The 11,723-nt window shown below is 44.4% G+C and overlaps 1 pseudogene across 1 annotated transcript; it reads right to left on the bottom strand.

Moving 5' to 3' along the window:
- Window positions 1–9,831: 9,831 nt before the first annotated feature.
- On the bottom strand, window positions 9,832–10,671 carry LOC308522129 (small ribosomal subunit protein uS2-like; annotated as a pseudogene). The gene has a single exon. The product of its transcript is annotated as a small ribosomal subunit protein uS2-like (transcript).
- Window positions 10,672–11,723: the final 1,052 nt, after the last annotated feature.

The following is an 11,723-nucleotide window of genomic DNA, read 5'->3' as shown; positions in this document are numbered from 1 at the left end:
CTGTAAAAACCAGTGGGGATTGTGGCTCAATGACATGGAGGTTGCTGGGGTCCCACACAGTTCCTCTTAAAGGGCTGGCACATGAACTTACAAGGTCCTGCTTCCTCTGAGCTCCAGCACTAGGGCAATGGCTTAGGGGTTGGGCGGGGGGGGGGGGGGGGGGGCGGTGAACCAGGGACATATGGGGAGGGACTGGATTTTCTGTCATTGGGGAAGGAACTCAGGGGTGGCTTTCTCCCTGACAGAGGTGCTCACAGGGTGCTCATTGTTCTGTGCTGGGACCTCCCCTGTCCCAGAGCTGACTGACAGCCATAACTGAGTTTCCATCACATGGCTCACACTGTTTGCTCAGTCCTGATGATTCCCTGAGAACCCACCCCATCCAATTTGCAGCCCCACCCAAGCTGTTTGCAGCAGTTTTTCCATATGAAAAACTGACTCAGGCTTCAGACTTTGCTAAAATCTCTCAAACAAGCATCAGTTGGCATCAACGTGCCCCTAACCTACCAATAAAAGGCCCAGGACCTGGCACTAGCACCAACATGACCTGTTCACAGCTGGACCTTGCCTGGGCACTTCACAAGTCCAATACAAGTAGCAGCCACCTGCAAATCTCTCTGTAGCTCTGCTGGGTAGTCCCAGGCAGTGGCTGACTTTGTACCACCCAGGAGACCCCCAGGCAGTGCATGCAGTGGACAGTTTCAGACCATAGCAGATTACAACTCTACACATTCACAAGTGACACACTCAAGAGCCAGACTCAGTGAGCACCAAAGCCCCACTGAAGCAAGTCTTGCTCCCCTATAGTAGCTGCTGGTCCTCACAGCCAATTGGCCTGAAGGGCAATTCCTCCCAGTGACAACAACAGCAACTGAAGCTCAACTACAACAAGACTGTGCACACAGCCCACACAAGTTTACACCTAGAGTGCCCAGCTCAGGTGACTGGGGAGGCCAAACCACTGGGTCCTATAGGACACCTACTACACAAGGCCACTCTACCAACCCCAGGAGACATAGCAGCTCTACCTAAAAACAAATACAGGGAAGCAGCCAAAATGAGGAGACAAAGAAAGATGTCACAAATGAAAGAAATGGAAGCAAGCAAACTGCTGGACACAGAGTTCAAAACAATGGTTATAAGATTACTCAAGGATCTTAATGAGAGCTTCAAGGGACTAATGAGACTTTCAAGGATCTTAGTGACAATGTCAAAGACATGAAGAAGGACCTGTCAGAAATTAAGCATACACTAACTAAAATAAAAAATAATTTACAAGGATTCAATAGTAGAGTAGAGGATTCTAAAAGTGAAATCAATTATTTGGAATATGAGAAAGCAAAAAAACATCCAATAAGAACAGCAAAAAGAAAAAAGAATTAAAAAATATGAAGATTGTGTAAGGAGCCTCTGGGACAACTTCAAGCATATTAACATTTGGATTATGGGGGTGCCAGAAAGAGATGAGAGAGAGGAAGATATTGAAAACCTATTTGAAGAAATAATGACAGAAAACATCCCCTACCTGGTGAAAGAAATGGATTTATAAGTTCAGGAAGCACAGAGTCCCAAACAAGAGGAACCCAGAGTCCCACACCAAGACACATTATAATTAAAATGCCAAGGGTTAAAGACAAAGATAGAATCTTAAAAGCAGCAAAAGAATAGCAATTAGTTACCTAAAAGGGAGCACCCATACGACTGTCAGTTGATTTCTCAACAGAAACTTTGTAAGCTAGAAAGGAGTGACAAGAAATATTCAAAGTGATGAGTAGTAAGGACCTACAACCAAGATTACTCTACCCAACAAAGCTATAATTTAGAATTGAAGGTCAGATAAAGAGCTTCACAGACAAGAAAAAGCTAAAGGAATATTTCACCACCAAACCAGTATTACATGAAATGTTGAAGGGTAATCTTTAAGATGAGGAAGAAGAAGAAGAAGAAGAAGGAGGAGGAGGAGGAGGAGGGTAAAATGGCAATAAATACATATCTATAAACAATCAAATCTAAAAATCAAAATAAACAAAGAATCTAATGAACAAAATAAACTGATGAATAAAATGGAACCAGAGGCATGGAAACATGGAACAGACTGATGAATCTCAGAGGGAAGGGGGGAGGAGGGACAGGAAAAGATTAAACAAATAACTTATATGCACATATGCATTACCTATGGACACAGACAATAGGGTGGTGAAGGCCTGGGGAAGGGTGGGAACCAGGTGGAGGAGGGGCATGGGGTAGGGGAAAAAGGGGAGATATAAAGATTAAAAAAAGAGAGAGAACCAAGATGGTGGCATAGGTTAACGCCGGAGTTTGCTGCTTTGAACAACTACTTCAAAAGTGAAACTAAAAGACGGAACGGACATCACCCAAAACCACTGGAACGCTGGCTGAGTGGAAGTCCTACAACTAGGAGGAAAGAGAAACGCATACGGACACTCAGAGGAGGTGCAGTGCTGAAGTCAAATTCTGAGGTGCGGAGTGCGTGGAGCGGGCTGGTGGCGGAGGGCGGGTTGGCATTTTCAATCGGGAGGGAGTCGCAGACTCTGAGCTCCAGATCCGGGCGAGTCTTTAGGGACCCAGACTCAAACGGGAGAAGCGGGACTGCCTGGCTTCGGTCAGAGCGAGTGCAACTTTCCCTCCGAGCTTTGCAGCGGGTGCTGGGACTCAGAGAGGCAGAGCCCCTGGGGACAGGACTGAGAGCCGCCATAACTGCTCTCTCCGGCCCACCCTGTTGATCCTGTGCGACCCGCCCCGCCCAAGCCCTGCACACAGGCATTTGCCGGATAGCCTCAGGCAAACGCCAGATTAGCACCTCCCTAGAGGACAGAAGTTCTCTCACTGCTGACACAGCTGATTCTCATAGCCACTTGGCCTGGAGGCCAAACCCTCCCTGGAATTAGCTACAACAATCAAGATTTAACTATAAGACCACGAACAAAGACCACTAGGGGGTGCAACAAGGAAGCATAACAAAATGCGGAGACAAAGAAACAGGACAAAATTGTCAATGGAAGATCTAGAGTTCAGAACCACACTTTTAAGGTCTCTCAAGAACTGTTTAGAAGCCGCCGATAAACTTAATGAGATCTACAAGAAAACTAATGAGACCCTCGATGTTATATTGGGGAACCAACTAGAAATTAAGCATACACTGACTGAAATAAAGAATATTATACAGACTCCCGACAGCAGAACAGAGGAGCGCAAGAATCAAGTCAATGATTTGAAATGCGAGGAAGCAAAAAACACCCAACCGGAAAAGCAAAATGAAAAAAGAATCCAAAAATGCGAGGATAGTGTAAGGAGCCTCTGGGACAGCTTCAGGCGTACCAACATCAGAATTATAGGGGTGCCAGAAGATGAGAGAGAGCAAGATATTGAAAACCTATTTGAAGAAATAATGACAGAAAACTTCCCTCACCTGGTGAAAGAAATGGACTTACAGGTCCAAGAAGCGCGGAGAACCCCAAACAAAAGGAATCCAAAGAGGACCACACCAAGACACATCATAATTAAAATGCCAAGAGCAAAAGATAAAGAGAGAATCTTAAAAACAGCAAGAGAAAGAAACTCAGTTACCTACAAGGGAATACCCATACGAATGTCAGCTGATTTCTCAACAGAAACTTTGCAGGCCAGAAGGGAGTGGCAAGAAATATTCAAAGTGATGAATACCAAGAACCTACAACCAAGATTACTTTATCCAACAAAGCTATCATTCAGAATTGAAGGTCAGATAAAGAGCTTCACAGATAAGGAAAAGCTAAAGGAGTTCATCACCACCAAACCAGGATTATATGAAATGCTGAAAGGTATCCTTTAAGAAGAGGAAGAGGAAGAAAAAGGTAAAGATACAAATTATGAACAACAAATATGCATCTATCAACAAGTGAATCTAAGAATCAAGTGAATAAATAATCCAATGAACAGAATGAACTGGTGATTATAATAGAATCAGGGACATAGAAAGGGAATGGACTGACTATTCTTGGGGGGGAAAGGGGTGTGGGAGATGCGGGAAGAGACTGGACAAAAATCGTGCACCTATGGATGAGGACAGTGGGTGGGGAGTGAGGGCGGATGGTGGGGCGGGAACTGGGAGGAGGGGAGTTATGGGGGGAAAAAAGAGGAACAAATGTAATAATCTGAACAATAAAGATTTAATTAAAAAATAAAATAAAATAAAAATAAAAAAATAAAAATTCAAAGTAAAAAAAAATAAAATAAAATAAAGATTAAAAAAAAACAGCTACCATATTAGCTAGCAATCCCACTCCTGGGTATAAAAAAAAAAATAAAAAATAAAAAAAAGGCCCTAGCCGGTTTGGCTCAGTGGATAGAGCATTGTATTACGGACTGCAGGATCCCAGGTTCAATTCTGGTCAAGGGCACATGCCTGGGTTGTGCGCCCAATCCCCATTTGGGAGCGTGCAGGAAGCAGCCAATCAATGCTTCTCTCTCATCATTTGTGTTTCTATCTCTCTCTCTCCCTTTCCTTTCCTCTCTGAAATCAATAAAAATATTTAAAAAATTGAAAGCAGGGGCTTGAAGAGATATTTGCATACCTATGTTCATAGAAATATTGTTCACAACAGCAAAGATGTAGAAATAACCCAAATATCCATTGTTGAATGATGGATAAACAAAATGTAGTATATACATACAATAGAACATCATTCAGCCTGTCACATGCTATAGCACACCATAGCATGAATGAACCTTGAAGGTATGCTAAGTGAAATAAGCCAATCACAAAAAGACAAATGTATGTAATTCCACTTATATGAGGTAACTAAAGCAGTAAAATTCATAGAAAAAGAAAGTAGAATGGTGGTTTACCAGGGGCTGGGGGAAGGGGGAAAGGGGAGCTTTTCAGTTGTTAGAGAGTTTCAGATTTTCAAGATGAAAAAGTTTTTGTGAACATATCAACACTATTGAACTGTACACTTAATTTTATGTTGAGTGTTTCATAACCACAAGTTTTTTTAAAAGCATGATAGAAACAGAGGTATTGTCATCAATCATAACCCAGAGGTTGGAGGAAAAGCAGGAGCACTTATTTACAAGTTGGGCAAGTTATATTAGTGGGTGTATTACCCTGGATTCCTCCAGAACACCTTTAGAGAGAAATACATAAGGAATGAACCAGGTAGGCAATTAATTTAGAAAAGTAATTCTTAAAGTGAGAAATATACTAGAATCCCATAAGCGGGCCTTTTTCAAAATACACAGGTGAGGGTTCCTGAATGCAAATAACAGAAGCCACTCTGGTTAGCTATACAGAGAAACAGAGCTGGTAGGATGTGGTATATATGTAGACAGAGATTTATTTTAAGAACTTGTTCACACATTTATAGAGGCTGGCAAGTCAAAGTCTGAAGGTTGGGCCATCAGGGTGGAGACCCAAAGAAGAGCTAATTCTATGGTCCAAGTTGGAATGCCATCTGCTGGCAGAATTTCTTCTTGCTGGCGTGTGTGTGTGTGTGTGTGTGTGTGTGTGTGTGTCACACGAGAATGTGTGTGCACATACACATCTTTGTTCAATTTAGGCCTTCAACTGATTGGATGAGGCCCAAATACACTGGGGAGAGCAATCTCCTTTATTCACAGTCTACTGATTTAAATGTAAATCTAGCCGAGGCCAGTTTGGCTCAGTGGATAGAGCGTTGGCCTATGGACTGAGGGGTCCCGAGTTCGATTCCGGTCAGGGGCATGTACCGGGGTTGCGGGCATATCCCCGGTGGGAGATGTGCAGGAGGCGGCTGATCGATGTTTCTCTCTCGTCGATGTTTCTGACTCTCTATCTCTCTCCCTTCCTCTCTGTAAAAAATCAATAAAATATATTTAAAAAATAAATAAATAAAATAAATGTAAATCTGATCCTGAAAGTATCCTCCCAGAAACATCCAGAATAATGTTTGAACAAATATGTGGTTGCTACAGCCCAGCCAAGTTGACACTGTCATTCTCAATTTTCTAGCCTTTGAGCTCTAAATCTGAGAGATCTTTCTGATTCACTCTCTGCTTTTATCCCCACTTCAAAATAGTTATCAAATCTTCTTTCATCTTCATTTGTGAGGTGTTTTGAGTTCATTTTTAGTGCTACTTACTATAAAGTAAGTGCTACTTCCCAGACTGTCTTGCATCTAGGGAAAGGCATATGGGTAGTCCATATTCATTTGCCAGGATTGTCATAACAAAATACCACAGACTGCGTTCTTTAATGACAGAAACATCTTTCTCATAATTCTGGAGGATAGAAGTCCAAAATCACAGTGTTGGCAGGTTTCGTTTCTCCTAAGGCCTCTCTCTTTGGCTTGCAGACAGACGCCTTCTTACTGTGTCTTCACATGGTCTTCCCTCTGTGCACACTCATCTTGCTGTCTCTGCCTCGTCTGATAAGTACACCAGTTTAGGGACTCACCCTTATAACCTCATTTAACCTTAATTATATCTTTAAAGGCCTTATCTCCAAATATAGTCACATTGGGGGTTAGGCTTCAGCATAAGAATTTTAGGGAGGGCACAATTCAGTGCATAATAGTTCACCAATCAGCCATACCAGGGCAGGCTTTGACTCAGGAGCCAGTAAGGGGAGAACACCATGACAGCAGCAGTGGCACAAACCAAGGCCACATGAGCTGGTTCAGAAGTCACAATGGGACTGGCAGCAGTAGAGACTGAATTCCAGGCTCAAAGGTTGCTCAGAACTGGCACAGAATAGCAATGCAAATTGAGGTGCCTCGTGCCTGGTGGTAGCAGCTGTGACTATCTTATCAGACTAGCTTTGAGATGAAGTGGGCATTATTACTAGAAGTTTAACTTCAGGGGTGATTCTCCCGTCTTATTAGCAGTTCTACTTTGCCTTATGTTTATGGTACATGAGTAAAGGGATGTGGTTCTTGTAGTTTATTTGGCAGAAATAGTTATTCAATATGATTTCCATGTCATGAATATGTCCATAGACAGTAATTTATTCAAAAAATATTTTATACCCGTTCAAGTAATAGGGATTTGGAAATTTTCAAGAACAAAAATAATCTTTGTGACTGAGGTTATCTACTTATTAAAAATGGCTTGGCCAAGTTGTAGGGCCTGGGCCTCCCATAACCTTCACATAAACTCCCTTGCTACCTAATCACTTAGAGTTGACTTCCACCACTTGAAATTAAAAATCCGGATGCCTAGGTTATGGCAACGGACTGGCAACCTAGTGCCTAGACTCTATCTTAAAAACCATTGTCGAACAAATATTCCTAACACACTGCTTTCATCTCATGTGTCTTTGTCTATAATTCTTAGGGAAACTTGGGTGTTATTATCGTAGCTTTTTTATGTCAGTTGCAAGTGTCAGGACACAAATTCAAACTAGCATAAGTAAAAAAGGTTATGACTTGGCTGACAAAACTATGAAGGCCACGGGGGTAGGTGAAACTCCAGGCATCCAGCCATGGCTGCAGTCAGAGGCTCACATTATGTTCTCAGGTCTGTGTGCTTCTTCATTCCCAACTCCCTCCAGGCGTCAGCTAAATTAGACCCTGGCTTCTTGATCTTTGAAGGTGACTGAGATGTAGATACTCTCCTTTTTCGGTTGTACCAGCCTAAGTTGAGTGTTTCCCCCTGGGCCAATCAGTGTCCAAAGGGATGGGTTCCAAGGGGCCAGACTAGGCTGTGCATTAGCTGCTAAGGTGGGAGAGGAAGCCACAGTCCCTCTAGGTAGGGAATGCCAATTGCCCACAAGCAAAAATGTCTAACAGAATAATCCAGAAACACACCAGCTTTGGGGGTAGTGCATTTTCCACCCTCCAATCACACTGGCTGGCTTCTTGTCTTTCCAGTGGGAGGCTAGCTTTGGTGGCCTGGACACTAGTGATGATTCTGGGTTTTCTCAGGAAGAAGCTGCCTGTGTCTGAGGAAAACAAGGTTTCTCTGAAATAAATGCAGATTGTCCTCCTGGCCAGAGGGCTATGCGCAGTGTTTCTGCTCTTCCATACTATGTGGCTTTTGAAGCTCTTAATCCATTTTCCACTGGTGCTGGCAGCATCACCAACCCTTCGCTCCACTCTCTGCCCTGCAGGAGGCCCATGTAGTCTTTAGACAGGCACTCCCTGCACCCAGGGACAAGTGGACCCATTGTTCCATGGGGTTTCCTTTAGGCTAATCAGAGGAGTGTGAAAGAACCCATTTAAAGAAGTCTGATGAATAAGAACAAAATAAAGATCAAACTCAGGCATCATCAAAAGCTGTTTGTTAACAGACAAGATGTTCTTCAAAGCCTTTATCAGGAGCCAGGGGAGACTTATCTTGCAGCACTATGTGGAGAAAGTAGGCGGGTCTGGGGGCATTCATTTGAAGTTCTAAACAGATGACTGCTAGCCTGGCAGCTGGGCTCAGAATTATCAGTCAGTCCCTTGGGTTAAGTGGGCAGCACTGGCAGATAGGGGTCTGGAAAAATAACTTATGTCGTGGGTAATGCTTACTAGAGAAGTCCTCCAGACCTGCCTGCCTCTGCACCACCTCAAGGAAGGAGCCACATGTTGCAAATTAGAGAAGTTCTTTCCTCATCCTGGATCCCTGGTTTAGGAAATTGAGCCATCCTGATGTCATACAAGCCTTGTACCTATGTTTCAGATGTAAACAAATGCATGGAGACATTCACTTCCTTAAACCAGCACTAGACTGGGGCATGCCGGTGCTTCCGGGTCGGGCTCTTGAATGCCTGAAGTTAACAGTAATAGGTAACATTTATTGAATGCCCACAACATGCAGGCAGGCACTGTGCCCCGACAATCTCATTGGAGCCTCACCACACTGTAGGCCCTTATTATCCTCGTTTTATAGACATAGGAAATGAAACCCTGAGAAGTTCATGTAATTCACTTGAGGTTTCACAGCGAATGCATAGTAGAGCCGGGACTGGCGCTTCTACGGCTTGCTATATCCAAAGCCTGTGCTATTAATTCCTTATCGTACTGCCATTCGAACTAGACCCACCAAGGACTTCACCTGCCTTTTTCCTTAGAAAATGGGAACTGAATTATCCTCATTTCAAACCTCAGTCCTAGATGGAGAGACTGAGTCACACAGAGGTTAAGTAACTCACCTGGAACTATAATGGTTCATAGAATTCACCATAAGGAATGTTTTTTTTCTCTTATTGTAAAAGATAAGCTATAAGTCAAATGCCAACAGATTTAAGGACATGGGGGTGGTGATGGCAGAGACACTACCCAGAATCCAGTTACTCAGGTACCCATGGGTGTAATAATTTCTATTGGCTTCCATGTGATTTTAATATCTCTTCTTAAAGGAACACGACTACTAACTGTGTTGCCCCAAATAGTAGCCTTTAGTTCCATGTAGCTATTTAAATGTATATTAATTAAATTAATTAAACTGTAAAATTTAGTTCCTCAGCTCCATCAGCCGCTCTGAAGTGCCCAGCAGCAGATGCAGCACTTCCCCATCATCTCAGAAAAGCTCTATTGGCCAGCGCTGCTCCCAAACCTCCCTTGACCACGCTTCCTTCGTCTGCTCTTCTGCAACTCCTTGAAAGAGTTGGCTCTACTTTGTTAGCTCCAACTCCCCACCTCCCTTTCTTTCTTCAGTCCACTCCTGGCTTTTCATAGCAACCACCTCAATGAACCTCCTTGTCAAAGCCAGTGGCCAATGTCCTTACCTTGTCCTTCCGGCCAGCTGCATTGGATGCCATTGGTCACATTGCTCCTCTTATTTATTTATTTTAGAAACTGTTTCTTTTCCATCAGTTGTATTTCCATTTTGTTAAAGAGTTTATGGTAGAAGAGTTTATGGAAGAAGAGCTTAAGACCACTCAGTGGTTGTACCTACCCATTCTGTGGCCTGAGCAGTGGGGGCTGCAGACCAGCCTTCAGTGGCTGCTGAGGCTCCAGGCTTCAGTAGGAAATGGCTGGACAGGCACAGAGGGCACCTGCACCTGCAGACCAGTCGGCGACCTCGGGTTGTGCAGCAGTGAACTCGGCAGCTGGAGCAGTCCATTCACCCTGAGGTTCCTCCTTGGTCACAGCCCCTGCTCTTCCTTTTCAATCTCTTCAGGGCTCTGTAGGAGTAGAGAACAGGCATGACCTGCCATAGCTGTTCACGGGAGATGGCGTCACACATACACAGTACTTCCCGGGCAAGCCCACTGAGTGGGTCCCCTCGCTGTTGCAAGGGCTGGCAATGTCCATATAGCGTAGAGGAGAGTCTGTGTTACACAGAGCAGTGGTGGGCAGGTTAGCGTAAATCACCTCTGTGAGAGGCTGGTGGTCAGCCCTGGGGTCAGTAAGCACCAGGAGTGTCGATTCCTGGAAGGCTGCCTGGATCTGGTTAGTGAAGGTTCCAGGAGTGAAGTGGCAGCAATAAGAGTGGCTCCAGTGGCAGCGGCCAACTTCAGCACAGCTCGCTGGCCAGTGTCCTGGACGATATGACACTGACATCAGCAGGGTTTTCGATGGCAACAATGACATGAGCTGCCAGCAGAAGCTCCTCCCAGGTTCTCTTCAGATTGGTGATGTAGATGCCATCGCTCTTCCTTTGTAGACGTACTCTTCCATCTGAAAGTCAAGGTTGGTGGGTTCCAGCTACAAGGAATTTGAGGATATCTCCCTCCTTCATTTGCAGGACATCAAGGGCTCTGGACATTGTGAAAAATTCCCCCTTAAGTGATGCGGGAACCAAGAACAGTGCCGCATGGGCCCCTCTCTGGGCAGTGCGAAAAAGGCACTCTTCCTCTTCACACGCGTTCTTCTCGGAGCTTCTGGAAACCACGCTGCCTTGGTTCTCCTCCTACGTAAACGGGGCACATGGCAGCCTTCTTCACTCTCTGTTCCTCTCAACAAGAAATTTTCATTGCCTAGTCCCTGGGGCTCAATCCTCAGACCTCCTGTCTTAGGTAGCTGCATCCTCTCCACAGGTGATCTCAACAGCCAGAAAGCAGAAATCACAGCACGTAGCTCCCGGGCTTAAGCCTTCCATGCTTTCCATTGCAATCAGGGTAAAATCCAAAGTCCCTGCTGTGGCCCTCAAGGCCCCCCTTGAGAGAGCCGCTGCCTCGTTCTCCCCTGTTCTATCTGTGCTGGTTTCTCTCTGCCCCTTGGCCAGGCCATTTGGTCCCGGCTCGGAGCTGTTGGATTAGACTGCTCTCTTTCACATCTTTCAATGCCCGTTCCTTGTCACCCCCTGGGTTTTAACTCAAATATCACCTCTCAGAAAAGCCATCCTTGACCACTCTAGATTCAGCAGTGTTCTCTATCACACACTCCTATATTCATGTCATTTATTAGTATCTGAACTTTCTTAATGTAGGTTTTACAGTCTGTTTTCTGACATCAGCATATAAACTCTTGTTCACCACTCAGTACCTACCACAGTGGCTGGCACATAGTAGGTGCTTAGTTAAGGCTTCGTGACTTAAAATGTTTACTAACAATCTGGCCAGGAGTCAGAGTGGGGATATTAGGACATTAGCAAACTCCCTGGAGAGTTAGTCAGAAACAGTCAGTCAGAGACAGAGGAAAGATCCAATTATGTTAGTGGGGTGCACAGCTCATTTGTTGAATGAGCTCTAACTGTGGCCAGCTGAGCATGGCCAATGTTTTAAACTGATTTTCTTTGTATTTTGTGACTCTACCGATACCTTAAGAATGTAAATTTCCCTGAACCTTTTTGTTGATTTCCTCTCAAAGATGTTAACC

This window comes from Myotis nattereri (assembly GCF_964212035.1).
Source record: "Myotis nattereri genome assembly, chromosome: 7".
NCBI lineage: Eukaryota > Metazoa > Chordata > Mammalia > Chiroptera > Vespertilionidae > Myotis > Myotis nattereri.
Note: the sequence above shows the minus strand (reverse complement) of the source record. Positions and strands in the feature narration are given on the sequence as shown.